Source organism: Macrobrachium rosenbergii, chromosome 17, assembly GCF_040412425.1.
Source record: "Macrobrachium rosenbergii isolate ZJJX-2024 chromosome 17, ASM4041242v1, whole genome shotgun sequence".
NCBI classification, from domain to species: domain Eukaryota; kingdom Metazoa; phylum Arthropoda; class Malacostraca; order Decapoda; family Palaemonidae; genus Macrobrachium; species Macrobrachium rosenbergii.
Genome location: NC_089757.1, coordinates 17165409 through 17179990, shown reverse-complemented (window position 1 = coordinate 17179990; position 14582 = coordinate 17165409). Strand labels below are relative to the sequence as shown.

The 14582-nt window shown below is 33.1% G+C and overlaps 1 pseudogene; it reads left to right on the top strand.

The window, feature by feature from the left end:
* LOC136847583 (lachesin-like) overlaps window positions 1-14582 on the top strand; it is a 119411-nt pseudogene that overhangs the window by 46891 nt on the left and 57938 nt on the right.

Here is a 14582-nt window from a genome sequence, read left to right as displayed (position 1 = left end):
ACTACTTAACTATCTTTGCATATAGGGACGTAAATAGATTCTTTTATATATATATATATAAAATATATATATATATATATATATATATATATATATATATATATATACTGTGTATGTGTGTGTATATATATATATATATATATATATATATATATATATATATATATATATATATATATATATATATATATATATATATATATATGTTACGACCAAAGCCCGAAATCGGCCAAAGTGGGAAGAAGTGGCCAAGACCCGAAATCGGCCAAGGTGGTGTGGCCAAGGTCCGATTGCTTGAAATTAACAGTGTATAATGGGTTTCACCGTGTTTAGTATTAGCCCCTCGGGGATCAGATGTCGTTGAGTGTATTTGCTCGCCGAGGGGCTAGTACTTAACACGGCGAAACAGTGTAAATGAATCACTGTTTCGCCGAGTATCACTGTTTCGCAAAGTTTAGTACTAGCCCCTCGGGGATCAAAGGTCCCTAAGTGAATTGGTGATTTCACGAATTTCATGAAAATTTCAGGGATTTCTTGAAATTCCTGGTTTCACAGTCTTACAGTAACACTCACACACACGCACATACACACAGGCACACACACAAATAATATATATATATATATATATATATATATATATATATATATATATATATATATATATATATACACACAGTTAATTTCAAGTAATCGGACCTTAGCCACACCATCTAGGCCATTTCCCGAATTGGCCGGCCACTTTCCACTTTTGCCGATTTCGGGTTTTGACCGTAACATATATATAACATATACATATATATCGTTTTGTGTATAGTTATTTCTAAAATACGGGACTTTGGCTTTGTCTTGATACTTGCAATAGCTTCAAAATATATACAGTATAATCGTAAATGTGTTTATATGCCAAACTCTTCAAAATTTCCGGTAATACTGTTCAACCTCTCGTTGATATTGAATTTCAGCGTATGAAAGGAACAAATAACATGCGAGGATTATAATATTTCTCACTCTCATCCTACCTCTAGTCTTGAACTTTCACTGTAGTTCAACTAAACATCACCAGTAGATGTGTCCAAATGTCAGGCCTTGTGGGAGAAATGCTCTCTGCAAGTGCTAAAACTTCCTTTTCCTGGCTCCCGGTACAAGTAATCTATCCAGAAAACTCCTTGGCTGACTCGAACCAAATGCACTGGTTTTTTTGTAGATACAGTACGCTTCTCAGGAAAAAGATGCCTGTAATCCTCACTCACTTTATATATATATATATATATATATATATATATATATATATATATATATATATATATATATATATATATATATATACATATATACATGCAAATATACACACACATACACACCACTGGTTCTTCGTATGTCTTTTGGGATGTTTCAAGACCTGTGCCATACTACAACCTGTTTGTTACCTATCACATGCGAATAACTAGCAGGTGCATCATTCACTATTAGTTCTACAGAGGTACATTTGAATTTAACCGTAATTGCCCAAGATGTTCTGATTCAATATAGAAACGATCTCGAGACATCTCTCCGTTGAAGCGAATTCTTAACCACCACACCCAAATTATAAAAAAAGTAATAAACAATTACAGATACTCCATGTATGTACACAATTTTCATCTTTCTTTTCTAGAGGTGATAGCACCGGAAGGCGTTGGCCTTCCTGTTCCCATGAAGTTTTAGTGGATGATGTTGCTACCCTCCTACTCTCTTTCAATTTCGGTTGTAACCCACTGGAGTCACCTGACCCTGGGTACGTGGTTTATTGCATTTATTGCAAGTCGACAAAAGCTCAGTGGGTTTTTAATGAATCGTTCTCATCCGCCTGTTCTCGTTCAGTATTCGGATCTAGGTACTATCGCTTGGTAGACGAGAAGGCCACCGATCACTCTTATATATTATATATATATATATATATATATATATATATATATATATATATATATATATATATATATATATATATATATTTAAATACAGTATATATTATATATATCTGTTTAAATACAAAAATAAAACGGCATTTATAAAACTGTTTGAATAATTTTAATAGCTTCACGAAATGGAGAAGTTATATATATATATATATATATATATATATATATATATATATATATATATATATATAAACAGTTTTATGAATGCCGTTTCTTTCTGCAACTGCAACAAGACTGTATTTAAACAGCCATAGCGTAATTTTTATTCCAGAAGAAACAGTGATAGTTCCAGTTGTAAATATACAGTAAGTTGATAGTATCCACTCTGGTATAGCAAATAATTTGAATAAATGGTATTTCGGGAGTGCCTTTACAAGAAGGTATCAATATATTAATCTTTATATACTAAAAGAGATCTTGCCCTTCCAGTCTGTGGCTCTCTCTCTCCCTCTCTCTCTCTCTCTCTCTCTCTCTCTCTCTCTCTCTCTCTCTCTCTCTCGTGATTACATGATTAGATTCATGAAATGCACGCAACTTGCCTCTCCTTTCTCTGGCTGTCTGGCAACTAGCTCTCTCTCTCTCTCTCTCTCTCTCTCTCTCTCTCTCTCTCTCTCTCTCTCTCTCTGTAGGCATTTGTTATATATATATATATATATATATATATATATATATATATATATATATATATATATATTATATATATATATATGTGTGTGTGTGTGTGTGTGTGTGTGTGTGTGTGTGTGCAGCTTTGTCAGGTATGCCCTCGTGAATTTTTTTGTACACAGAAATATTAAGCCAGATATATTGCTTAATATAGAATTCACCATAACCTTGGGGGTATCGTGCACCCAAATAGAATTATAATTGATAAGTGCATCTGCCCCAACCAGGTTGCCGAGTATTACCAGAGGCCCTGATTCGAATACTGACCGGGCAGAAGCACGTGCCAGTAAATTTTCCAGTGGGTGTAATTTATTCCCAAGGTATAATGAAATCGATATTGAGATATATATATATATATATATATATATATATATATATATATATATATATATATATATATATATACATTTCTATATATATATATATATATATACATTTATATATATATATATATATATATATATATATATATATATATATATATATATATATATATATATATATATATATATATATATACTTACACATACATATATATTACATACATATGTAAATAAAAAGACCTGTTTGTCTGATTGCATACGTTTTTAAATTAATTTAACTTACATATGAATATTAACAGACACACATGCACCTGTTCCACTAAATGGAAACTCGGCGGGTCGTCGAAGAGACTATTAATCCATCGTTTAACCTTCAGGATATGATTAATTTTGACAGCTATTAGAATATTACCTAACCCGTATTAACGATTGATCAAATAACCATATGGGTTCCTTAACAAGTTGGCTTCCCTTAAAATATCGTTCGCGCTTGATTCTTTTTATCCGCTTAGACGACCGAACAGATCTGAAAAGGCACGAGACTATCTTGCAAATTACCTGCGAAAGGGAGTGGGTTTGACGGTACTTATTTATAGTTATCTTTTAATCTTTCCTTTTATTTTCCCCCTTTTTATGGAAGAGAGGGAAAGGCATAGACTGAGGAAAAGAGTAAATGTAAGGGTAATATACATTCAGGATTATAATCTGCATGGAAAGTATTTCACTAATTCGATTTGAATAAACTTTTAAACACGGAATTGACGAAATTAATTGAGCGCCACTGAATGTGAACGGAGAATTATTGGGAATTTTGAACGGGAATAAACATTTCCGCCGGGTTTTGATAATACTGTGTCGAAATTTGAATTAATATCCGATGCATTTAAATGCATGTATTATTTTATGAATGAGCCATAATCAAACGTCGAAATTATTACAATTTGTTGAACGGTTGTTACGCTTTTTTTTTGGGGGGGGGGATGTTGAGCAGCAAGTCCATATTCTCCGTTAGTGTGTAGTTGTAATGATAACAAGGAGAATATTAGTTAGGAATAGTATAAATATAAAAGAGAGAAAAATAAATGAGAGAGAACCATCAATAAACAAATGATAGACAGAGAGAGAGAGAGAGAGAGAGAGAGAGAGAGAACAACGATCAGGAAGTGTTGTGATTACGTAGCCAAAACTTTGGCGTGAGATTAATCTAAGCGCAATCATTAAAGAATGCCTACCTGTCTCACCTGTGAGCTGACCTTTCAACTTTTGCCGGAACCTAAAGACTTCCGGTGACATCATTAGTCCCACCCACAAAGGAGGACTTAAAGTCAAAATTAATCACACCCAAAGGACGCCGTTAGATAATCTCTAACCACTAAGGACGACTACTAGGCGGAACAGAAGCAATGGTCCGCCTACTGGTGGGATGGACATTTCCTTTGAAGAACCTTCAAGAAGGCAAGCTTCTTGAAGGTTCTTGAAGAGAAGAGCCGAGAGCCTTAGGGGAGTGAGGTCGAGAGCCTCACCAGTTGTGGGTTAAGAAGAAAGAAAGGCTCGTACTTCAATTCACTTAACATATAAATACTGTATATTTTACTAGTGTGTTAATGAAGTAAGAAAGCTGCATTGTGTCTTCCTACGCCTCCTGGGACTCTAACAATTAACAACAAACAAAGCAAGAAACGAATAAAATAATAAAAAGAAAAGACCTCATTACACAGTTACTGCCCTGTTATGATGATAATTGAAGTCAAAGGGGTTGTAAAACATGCATGCCCCTGTTACACACAGTACATAATAAAACGAGCAACCAAGTACTACTATGCAGGCCAGACCATATGAAAGCCAGAACAAGGAGCAGGTTTGACACTAGTTGAGAAAAATAATAAATCTGTCCAAAAAATGGTCTGACTTTCGAAGGAGAAGGATATAAATGCAACTTTTGTGGAGAAAGGGCCTAAGATTGCTGAGCTTTCCCGGAATTTTGCGATCTCCGAATGAACTTCCAAAGTAATGTATTGTATATAATGCTTGCGTTTTGGTGAAAACTTGATTTGATATTAGTCTGTATTTGTTCTTGGTTATTGTCATCGTTCTAGAGTGAATAGATATTGTGTATCTGAAAGTAAAAGTCAGGTCTATACGTTTCAGGTTGTTAACGAGGGAATGTGATGAGATCTTACAAAGGCAAATGAAACGTTTCAAGGAGTTGTTGAAGACAGGAATATAGATATTACAAAATATTTTGTTACTTGACTTGAATGCCAAAATCATAACACAATTGTTGATTATATATGTGTAATATATATATATATATATATATAACTATATATATATATATATATATATATATATATACTTATATATATATATATATATATATATATATATATATATATTATATATATATATATATGCCAATATGTAATGTGTGTGTGTGTGTGTGTGTGTGATACATATATATATATATGTATATATATATATATATATATATATATATATATACTCTTTCTCTCTATATATATATATATATATTGTGTGTGTGTGTGTGTGTGTGTGTGTGTGTGTGTGTTTATTACATATGATATAAGAAATGAAGATAACTCATATGTGTATTTGTTTCCAAGAAGTAACACGTTATAAAAACTGCAAATAATGAAGAGATGAGTTTCTTGTATAATATTAGTACACATATATCCTTTAGTCTTGAATCATTAGTGAATAGAGAAATAAAAACAGTTTCAGTCAGTTGTTTTTTGTATTGTGGCCTCTCTCTCTCTCTCTCTCTCTCTCTCTCTCTCTCTCTCTCTCTCTCTCTCTCTCTCTCTCTCTCTCTCTCAGATATGCTCTGTTTTACATCAGATGTATTCCGTAACATGATGCTTTTAGGCTCCCTTAGAAAGTCAAATTAATTTGATTCCCTCCGTATGTTTGTTATTATGGCTACTAACTGTCTAACTATTAGCGTAACCTTGGTTTGCTACATTAGATTTTATGTGATTTTTGTGAATGTGAATGAATAGCATCGTTTTCCATCAGTTTACTTTTTGTGTTATTCAAGAGGATTCCAGAATGATTTTAAAAAGTCAAGTTCAAAGTCTCCATAAATATATTTCATCAAGGTAGAAAAACTCCCAAATAAACTTCTTATATTGAAATATCTGACAGAACACAGTTACTAATAATAAATCTAGGCATTTTTAAGCTGCATAATATTTCTCTTAGGGTTATTTTTCTTAATGCTGCTCCAAGGTACCTTCATCTGCACATATATGGATGCATATAGCGCTTTATATAACAAACATTGCTTTCAGGTTAAAGAGCCATTCTTTTCAGTCCTCCTCCTTTTTCGTGTTTTCTCCGAGCCTGGGCCAGATTTTGATGCTCGGTTTTCTCTACAAAAAATAAGTAGTGAAAGTAGCACACTATTCGGTATTTAAAACAATCTTGGCTTGCTGGCCTTCCTTGTCATGCATGTGAACATTGTCTTGGTGCGACAGACTTGACTTTCGTGGGCATTTGTGGACTTACAGTGAGGAACATCGCGTGACTTTGGGCCTCGAGATTTATAGGGTCAGGTGTTGCAGAACCCGTAGTTTCGAAGTTAAGACATTCGCCTCCCCACTAAGCGTCTTCGTATCCCAGACGAGGTCTAGCGATTCAGACACACCGCCATAACCCACTTTGTGTTTATTGACCTCAGTAGTGACACTAGTTAGCCTACTTGGTGCTTAGTTGCCTCTAAATTGCAGCCATGGTTATGAGTTGGTCTTAGCGCTGTGACCTCATCTTGTAATACTACTTGGTATCAGAAACACCCTCTAGACCACCCGTTTTATGATGGAAAGAAGCTTATCTTTAATATATATATATATATATATATATATATATATATATATATATATATATATATATATATATATATATAAAATCTACTAGTCACTTTGCAAGACACATATGTAATTCTAATGGCCACAATGCCCTCTTAACTTCTCAATTCTTCGCTTGTTTGGATATGCTTGTAACTGCTGAAGCCGTAAAGATCCAAACGCAGAAAGTGAAAAGACTGTGATTGCCGGTCGCGAAACGAAATCGCGTCTTTTAGCTGAAAGACCATAGAATAGGAACAAACTAGAAATGAGATCGGACAGACAGTTACTACTGCATTTTAAACATTATTTGTAAATTTTTAAATAGACTTAACGTATATGAAAGAGAATATACTCGCCTTTCAGTCTTGTAAATTATAAACGGAATGTTTTGATTTTCATGTTTCTTTTTAATCTCAAAGAAAAATATTACGTTTGAAGAAAAATAGTCTTTCATCTTTTTCTAAAACTGCATTCAGAAAATGATTTTGTGTTACAACTTTCTCAATGATTCATTTTTCATAATACACAGAATTCTGTGCTTTGAATGTACCAAATATTGACCGGGTATTATTATAGTTATAAAGATGCCATCGATTACCTTTCCCTCCCAGAAAAACGAGCCTTTTGGTGTGATGGTGTAGAGTCAAATGGGTAATTACATGATGCGGAAAGGGTTACATTTTAGCCCCTTCCGTCACAGAGCTAGACTCCTTGAAATCTGAAGGCAGAAATAACTGAAGCGTATGTTTTGTCTGTTATAAAGTGGTGAAGTCTTTTAGGAAGAGATATTAAACGGAACTGTTGAGAGCATAGTAAACTAAATTATATAAATGTATATACATATACAGTATATATGTACTGTATATGTGCTATACACACACATATATATATATATATATATATATATATATATATATATATATATATATATAGAATACGATAAGAAGACATTTAATTTACAAAATCCATGTGAACATTGTGCACACACACACATATATATATATATATATATATATATATATATATATATATATATATATATATATATATATATGTATTATACTATATATATATACAGTAAATATGGCACACAACTAAGCAGCAATTATATACGTGGCAATAAAAAAGTCAAGTTTCTTGCACATGTAGTGTACAATTTCATTTTAAAACATTTCATCTATAATGTGAAACTGCATATTTTCAACAAGTAAAAAATGAAGGTACAGGCAACAGTGCCATGATCTGGTCTGAACCTGTTCGGACTATAGCCCGATCTCTTTTTGGGCGAAATGAAAATTCTTGGAGTGTTGGGAGAGTATATGCTTCTCATGGGAGCAGGAAGGACAACCTACCTTTTATGGGAGCAAGGGGAGACAGTCTACCCTAATGTCATAACAGAGGAACTTGAGTCTTCTTGTTGAGGAAACATGAAAGGAACTAGCTGGTGCAGGAAGGGGTGGGGGCCCTCTTGGTGTGGGAACTAGAAAAGAATTTGTAGTTTGTGCAGGAAAGGGAACATAATTCTCTGACTGGATAAAAGAAATGGGTCCAGAGTAATCACAGATGCCCTTGAAACTTAAAGAAATATGTTACTGGATCGTTAGAGGCTTCATCGTGGACATTGCTCATCATGAGACCGAGATCAACTCGGAAAACGTAAAGGATTCATGATTTTGCAATAAACCCCTAGGAGATTGGGTCAAGCGGTTTCCGGAAGGTAATAGAGTAAGTAAGGTAGAACTTTATAACCTCTAAGTTCTACTGTGTTGATTTTCTCGTATTTCATTGATATTAATTCAAGAGTTTTCTTTTTCATTAAAAAGAATTGCACTTTCACTTAAGTGTCGTATTCAAAATAATTCACTCAAGTTTTCTAACAAAATTTATTGTCAAATTGTTCCATGGTCAGCTAGTTGAAAATTATGCATTGTTGAAAAGTTTGTAAACTGTTGACAAATACTATCTTTGAAAAGACTTTTACATTCGTGTTTGGAGAATTGCTGTACACGATTACTGATTCCGAGATGAGAGAAATCAAATATCAATGTCGTTCAAGAACTTTATTTTTAGCAGCAGTATCATTTTGTCTTACTCTATAAAATTATTAACAGATGTTAAGTGTATGTATGTATGTGTGTGTACGTAGTCAAACATACACACTCGCTACACCACACCCACACGCACACACACACACACACACACACACACACATACATATATATATATATATATATATATATATATATATATATATATATATATATATATATATATATGTTTATGTTTGTGTGTGTGTCTTTCAAATATATTAATCAAAATGACTTCCCTTCTTAGATGTAAAAGTGGAAAGAGGAGACAGATGCAATACTACCGTATACTAAAGGCGAATAGTGTGGGTAGGTTCCTTAACATCCTTAGGAGTCCCATGACATTTACAAACCCCGTGGTATCGCTTACGTGAGACGTGCAACTACGCACTGTTCATTATGTAACGCTATCATGCAGAGCTCGAGCAATGTTAAGGCAATTCTAACTAATAACGGACACGACAGCAACCTAAATAGAAGGTCGCATAAGAAAACAGTAGGACGTGTATGCCAGCGCACCAGGGACGACTCCTACATCACCATAAACATCATATTGTATTACAAAGCTGCATATCACAACCAGTTCAACTATAAGGACAGGGCCATGAAAAGGATAATTGCCAGCGGTACACCACCTACGAATCCCCTAACGAGTATTTCCTTGCGTGTCTACCGCCTCCCGTACCAGTCAGCAACGTTGTAATGCGAAATAGCACAGCTCCCCATTAAGAGATGCAGGTCGGCCAACGTAGTATACAAATTTAAAATGTACCGAAGGGACATGCCAGAATTCAGCAATTGCTACATAGGTCACACCAAAGCCCCACTCTACGCAGGCGATTGGAAGCCACAACCAGGGCCAATATTCCAATACTATGTGGACTATCATGCCGTAAACCGACACTGGAAGAATTGCTATAAAGCACAGAAATCATGCACAGAAAGCCCGGTTCCACAGATTGAAAACAGTAGAAGCTGTTGCGTACAATTCAACAACGACCTGCATTAAACATCAAGGGAAAACGGACTTTGCTCCCTTCTTCAAGGACATCTGTGAAAGCGACAGAACACCCCTTAACACGACTATCGACAACGAAGCTAATCAAGACTAGCAGCTAGAGAACAGGAATCACGCCTTTGTCCACTCCATTTTCCTGCAAGCTGCGGCATTGGCCGTCCTGTGGAGCACCAGGAATACCCTTGCTGCCCGTACACACTGCCAACGAGACAATGAGATCTGTACCAACATAAATTCAACCACCAATGACGTCAAGTTTAAAATTTTGGCGTAGCCGCAAAAAGTCCACAATCAATAATAAAACCAAGTGTAAGTCAAATTGTAATTTAGTCCTGAAGACGATGGAAAGAAACGTGAATAATTTTTCCTTATTTCATCAGAAGCTTGCTTGAAGAAAAAAGAAGTATAGACTAATTCAAAGTCTACTTAAAACAAATAGTATTTGCAGAACAATGCCACTGGCTTCAATAGGAGTTACATAAGAGAGAAATATACCCAAATAGCATACATATATATTTACAGCGTATACACACACACACACATATATATATATATATATATATATATATATATATATATATATATATATATATATATATATATATATATATATATATATATATATATATATATCACAGAATACCAAGGTAATGTTAATTCTAAAAGAGTATATGTCCTGAGAATCAAGACATCAGTGCAAGATCTTTCGCCTTTAGTTGAGAATTTCCCAGAGAACTGCAAAAGATTAAAAGACTACAGTTTATAGATAACAACTGAGATTAAAATTCATACAAAATTAAATAACTTTCACGTAGTTGGTCTTCAGGTGAAGGAACACTATTAATATTAACTCAGCATTTGATAAACAAGGAGAGGCACTAGGCATCAAAAGGATGGCTGGAGTTTCTTTAGTTTCTCTTTTAGATCTGCTTCGAATATCTTTTACAGAATGAGAGTCCAAAGTATTTAGATATGGGTCTAAATACTAATATTTTAATTTGTTTATTGCATTAATGCAGATCCCAATACATTCTAAAAACAATGTTTTTACATCTAATATTATACTACTATGGGACCAGTCTTTCATGATATCTTATGGTGTACAGAGTAAGCGTTATTATTTTACCAGTTTTAACTGAATATTTATGTTGGTTTATTCCGGTATCCAATTCTAAGCGAATCCTGAATGCAAACATAGAGTTTTGTTTATGCTACTACTCTGCTAAGACAATTTCTTATAAACATGTTTTTACACAGTATTAATATATGAAAAGAGCTATATTTAGATTGAATATTTTCAGCGTCGATTTGATGGGCTCAGAGCTGATTAAATAAGGCAGAGGTGATCTTGAGTAATTTTAACTTCTTGTCACTTTATTATAAAAGTTCTATTCTAGCAAGTATCCTAAATACAGGCTGGAAAGCACAAGTCCCCCACCTATTTTTCTAATGATCTGCAGTTATTTATCTAGAAATTTGTAATACTAAAAGAAAAGAGATTTTTATGTTAATATGATTTCCAGAAAAATTATTTAAGTAAATTAAATTGTTGCTGTTTTCTTCATATGCAAGTTTATACTGATGTTACCCATCTGACAACCTCGTATCTCACAGTCAAGATTAAATATAGCTAACAAAATCAAAATACCTTAATTTAAGCTTCAGGTATATATATATATATATATATATATATATATATATATATATATATATATATATATATATATATATATATATATATATATATATATATATATATATATATATATACACATACCAGACTAGTTCAGTATTTAACCTTCTCTAAAGTGTTCTCTGGTTGCTTAATCTTTAATGTATCCTAATGACTGCCTTCCCGTTTTCCAGTTCCACAACATAATAGACGATGAATCCAGTACTGACGTTGAAGTGAGCGAAGATGCGCCTGCGCCCAGTTGAGATGCGCGCCAATGGGTTTTCCTGCATGAGACATTCATTTCAAACGAGAAGACGGACACCCGATTCGCTACGCAGCTAATGGATTAACGGGCTGGGTAAGTGTTGACGTCAATATGGTGACATATCATTTTTATTTAAAAATATTTATTTATTGATGTGTTTACGTGTCTCCACTACGATAATAAGTCTGCTGTAATTTTTTCCTTTGCTGATATTTAATTATCTAATTTTTTTGCCATTTTGTGTTATTAATGGGATTTTTTTAGTTAATGGTAAAACTTCAAACGAAAATCTCCTAGAAAATTTGGAAACCTAATATATATATATATATATATATATATATATATATATATATATATATATATATATATATATATATATATAATGGTAGTTATTTTCACATTTCGTTGATGGTGCTTTTTAACGTTTTCATATTTGAAAATGAGAACTGAACATCCTTAGGAGGATTCTGCAGACATCTTAACATAATAGACAGCATAATTATTATGAATTTTATAACATAAAACGACAGTAAATAAAAGTTTTTGTTTTAATACTCACCTTATTATAAGCTAATATTAATCCTACAAGACAAAATTCATGGTTTATACGAATGTTTTTTTTGCGTGTAATAAGATGTCTGCAGAAAATGATCTCCCGTTTAACTATAACAAACGTTAACAAAATGTTTGATGTATTGTAAAGTGCGTTACAAGTGCAAGGTTACGTGAATAATCACATAATGTTACAATGGACAGAACACTGAATACTGTCGGCAGTTTGTTATCTATAACAATTAAGTCAAAGTCTAGCATTCAGTGGAAACTCCATTTATAGTTCTTAGTAATTAGTAATTACACCGCGTTAATCCTTTTACTTTGGATACTATACTCAAGACTATCTTTGTTGCCTTTTTTTTGTTGCTGTGATTGTATAAATGTTTGTTTTCTATATTTATTTACTGTTTGCTTACTTCTGTATTCTTTTATACATATGTGCCCTTTTGCAAATTTGCTATCTTGATTAAAGGCCTCTTAAACTAATTTTTTTATGAACGTGTGTTCATTTGGAATAACAACAATAATAGCAGTAATCATGAATAATAATAATAATAATAATAATAATAATAATAATAATAATAATAATAATAATAATAATAATAACTGTGTGTACTATTATTATTATTATTAATAATGTATCATGTGTGTATTAATTTCTATTATATTTATTATAATTATTATTGTCGTTGTTGTTTTTGTTTTTGCTCTTGTCAAGTAAATCCTCTGTGTAAAAAAATACATAACATTTCTTATTTTCGTGTCAATGATTTTCTCGAAGAAGGGTGCCGGAAAATAATTTATACCAGTTTATGCGAAACTCGATGAAGCTAACACCGATGGAATTATCAAGTTTCATAACAGAGGAAGAGATTTCACAAAAAAAAATGTAAACCAAAATTAATGAATAAACTGGCGACCGCTATATTAGGGATGGGAACCCGAGAGATCAATTGGCAATATCTCAGTATAACACTCATATTACCTCTTTAACTAATTAGCAGTAGTTATTTCAACGTGTGTAAACTCTCATCGCAGGTAAAGAAAAAAAAGAAACGCGCTAAATGGAAGCTAATCCCTAAGATTCATCTGTCTGCAGAAACTTAACGTTATATTTGATATTTAGAGGCACCCAGCTGGATCGACTTACTTGAAGGAAGTAAAATCTCAGTTTTCTAACAAATAACTAATAGCTGGGAAGAATTTAAGAGAGAAAGAATTTGCAGGAATATTGGCGCGCGAGTGCGGAGGAAACTGGAAAATTAATATAGTGAACGTCAATGATAACGATAATTGAAATGACTTGGAGATCATTAGGATGCATTTAATTACTCCAAACTTGTGTGATAGAGTTCAGTACGTTTTCCCTAAAAACGAAATAATGGGACTCGGTGATATTGAAGATAATTAAGAAAAGAGAGAGAGAGGCAAAGAAAAATGGCAAAGGTTAATTAAAAGAATAGTACAAATTATGGATCGTTTAAACTCGAATCATTTTCTTTTTAGGCGAATCTTTCCCGAGGAAAGCCACTGTATTTTTGTTTAGGAAAGCAAAACAGGATAGAAAAGCAGTATTCGAAAGAGCCTCAAGCTTTAAGCTTTAATGAAATGGGAGGGTTAACGGAGGGCTTTGCTGTAGAACGAACATTAAACTTTATTTTCCGTGCGGACGCGAACAAAAAGGTGCATGTTAACTCGGCTGGTTTTAGAGTTTTTAGCACTGATTTTTCAATTACGTAAAACGGTTATTATGTCTTTCACATTTACAGGTTAAGGAATAATGCAGAGAACAGTAGTGAAGTAAGGATCCTGTACAGCCAGTTTATAATTAAGAGGGGTTAAAGTACTGTAGTAGAATACAAGATACGATTACGCAGAAAATTCAAGGGATATTTTTTGTTTCAAAACCTAATTGTTTGTGTTTACCAGCGGAAGAGGAAAGCTGATATTAAATGAGTTGGGCATGGAATGATTAATAGCTACTATTAAGTATTAATTAGAATCATTAATATTAATTAAAATTATTTAAGATAGCCATCTGGTAAATCAGCCGAAAACATTACAAACGACACATAGGGTCAGAAAATTAAAACGCACAAATATTTGCCCATTACCCAATAAAAAATCTTTCGACAAAACTTCCATGAAATGTAAGCATGAAATGCT